The 2,974-nt window shown below is 36.8% G+C and overlaps 1 long non-coding RNA gene across 1 annotated transcript; it reads left to right on the top strand.

Moving 5' to 3' along the window:
- The first annotated feature begins 343 nt into the window (after window positions 1-343).
- Window positions 344-726, top strand: LOC117613212. The gene is made up of 3 exons (XR_004583685.1): window positions 344-400; window positions 486-570; window positions 676-726. It is a non-coding gene; the product is annotated as an uncharacterized LOC117613212 (long non-coding RNA).
- Window positions 727-2,974: the final 2,248 nt, after the last annotated feature.

The following is a 2,974-nucleotide window of genomic DNA, read 5'->3' as shown; positions in this document are numbered from 1 at the left end:
AAGTGAAAAGACAAAGAAGTGAGGAAAAGGAAGTGCAAAGAAACCAATGTGAGAAAGAAGATAATGAAGTTATGTTGCTTGGTGATGACATTGGCGAGAGCACGGAGGGGACAAAGGTTGAGTTTACTCTCGAGGACATTGATTTGGATCAACCTACAGCTGTGCTATCTCAGTTGAACGTTTGGTTGAATGATGAAGGTAAAGCTGTGGAACAAAGGGTCCAATTACGGAAGAGGAAGAGGATCATTCCTATGTGGAAGATCATTGAAGGTAGTGAATTGGTTCAAAAAAATCTACTAGAGACAACCCGACTTCAGATGTTAGACCCAATGAAGGCGATTCTGCATGATGATATGGTGAAATTGCTGAAACTTTGTTGGGAATGGCGCCATAACCCAAAGTAAGTCCCTTGTTTTTTTGAGATAGAAGGCATGAGTGTATATATTTTTTAATTGTTGTGTTCTAAAACTTTTTTATATTCATAGTTTGGTGATGCAATTTGGCAACGTGGAAGCTGAGATTGAATTCTTCGCTTCCCTCGTCAAAGCTGACGGTTGGCTGAAAGGAGATGTAAGTTTAATTGATTATGCATTTGTTTTAATGTACATAGATTATGAGATTGACAAGAAAAACATGTTGCAGCACATTGATTTGGGGTTGTATCTCATCCGAAAGCGACAACAAGAGTTGGAGGAAGTAGAAATATCGGACTGGACAACGACCGATGTATTTTTTATGGTATGTCATAGGCCTTGACCAAGTGCTGTTAATAATTACAAATTATCCATACTTGCTTTGTGGAGGTGTTTAACCATTGATTGTTTTCTATTTCACAGAATCACATTCGTACTTGCTTTGCGGATAATAAAAGAAAAAAAGAGCAGGTTGGGTGGAAAATTAGAAACAGTTTACTGAACGTTGTAAATGGCAAGGTTCCGACGTGTGGGATGGATTGGCAGAACGCATATAAGGTTTATGCCCCTTGTATGTTGACGAAGTACAAGCATTGGGTGGCTATAATGATGGATCTGGTTAAGTGTGAAATCAAAGTGTACGATTCAATGGTTTCACTTATTCCAGATGAGATCTTAAAGGAAGAACTCGCCCCGCTTTCAATTACGATTCCAAATCTTCTCAACACCATCGACTTTTATGAAGAAGGTGTTTACGCAAACAATTGCAGCCGAGATTGGTGGTGTCCGTGGCCAATAGAACGTGTGGATGTTCCACAACAGTCTAATCAGTAAGCACAACTTTTTATTTAATTTTATTACTTTAAATTGTCAATTACGTTAGAATGTCATTAGTTGAATTGATCGAGTTCTTGTTTTGCTTCAGAGGCGATTGTGGCATGTTCATGTTGAAGTACATTGAGCTTTTGAGCGCTGAGATTCCATTAGCTACTTGCACCTCGCAGAACATGCCCTTTTTTCGGTTGAAATTGGCTGCAGAGATAACACGGGGAGATGCTTACATGCCATGATATTGGTTGAACTTGGTTTAGGTACATGATGATTAAATAGGTTTTGGGAATGTCCAATTTCAAACTCATGTAAATACACAATAGAGACCTACGAGTCCTTTTCGAATTCTACCTCTGCTCCTCAATTCTTCTTCGTCTTTCTCAATCTTAGTGTATTTTTGTACATAATTTTAGGTTTAAGTTATTGGACAATAACAATTAGAACCAAAATAGTGGCAAATATTATAGCGGATGCATGCTTTCATTTTGATTAGTGTGATACTACGCTACGTTTATTCTCATATTGTGCTAAATGTATATGGAGTTGGATGCAAAGCATAGACAGAAAAATGAAGAAACTGAAATGGAGATGCTGAGGCTTGGTGAGGAGAAAAGTAAATGGATCTGTAAATCTATTGCACGTAGGCAATCTAAATGGATAGGCAGATGAGTTTTTGAAGTTAGACACATGTCATTCCCATACATAGAATGTGCCTATGGAGTGTAAAGTATTTTTGGATTTAATGAAACAAACATCTGTGTAATATTAGCCTAACTCCTTCACGACATTTACATAACCTTAACCAAACTGCATTGAATTGAGATTTAAAGACTGCATATGTGAATTGGGATTTGAAGAATGCATATGTGAATAGGGACTGATGGCTTTTTAAGTGTATTACATCATTGCAAAGTGATATGTCATCATTTATGCAAGCCACCATTTCAAATATCATATCCTAATCTTTAAGCCGTTCAACATGCCTTGACTTAATCGCAATGGGTTGCATCTTAATAAGGTAATTCTGTAAGGGGAATAAGCGGCTATGGCCTCGCCTCCAATATTTTATTCAACCATGCCCTCTTTATAGAAACACATGAAAAAATGTCCCCAGGTGCAATGCTATAAAAACTCCCTATTGGTTCCGTACTTCCCCTCGGGTTTGAATCCCTCTCTCCTTTATAATCGGTTAATAAATTCGTTGATTTTCTTTTTTTTATTGGTTTTGGGCAGCTCAGTAGCATAAAAGTAATGTATATTGGTGCGTCTATATTGCATGTCTGTTGCGTCTATATTGCTTCTCTATTGCGTGTATATCTTACATTTATTGTATGTGTATTGATTGTTTATTGCTTACGAAGGAAATAAACAACAATACACAGGCAACAGACAAGCAATATACACACAACAGACAACCAATATACACGCAATAGATATGCAATATACACACAATAGACATGCAATATACATCAGTCCCCAATTACACCAACCATAAGGAAGTCGTATTGAATAGGAAATTATATTTAACAGTTGTTCTTCCTACTAAAAGAAAGAATAAGGTCCTTTTCCCTCCTTAAATCTTACTTGAGTGGTACTTTTGCCCCAAATAAACATGCAATATTGGAGCAATAACATGTAATATACATGCAGCAAACAATCAATAAACCTTCAATAAACATTCAATATCGGTTCAATAACATGCGAAATACATGCAGTTAACAATCAATAAA

The sequence above is a fragment of the Prunus dulcis genome, unplaced genomic scaffold (genome assembly GCF_902201215.1).
Source record: "Prunus dulcis unplaced genomic scaffold, ALMONDv2, whole genome shotgun sequence".
Lineage (NCBI taxonomy): Eukaryota > Viridiplantae > Streptophyta > Magnoliopsida > Rosales > Rosaceae > Prunus > Prunus dulcis.
Note: the sequence above shows the minus strand (reverse complement) of the source record. Positions and strands in the feature narration are given on the sequence as shown.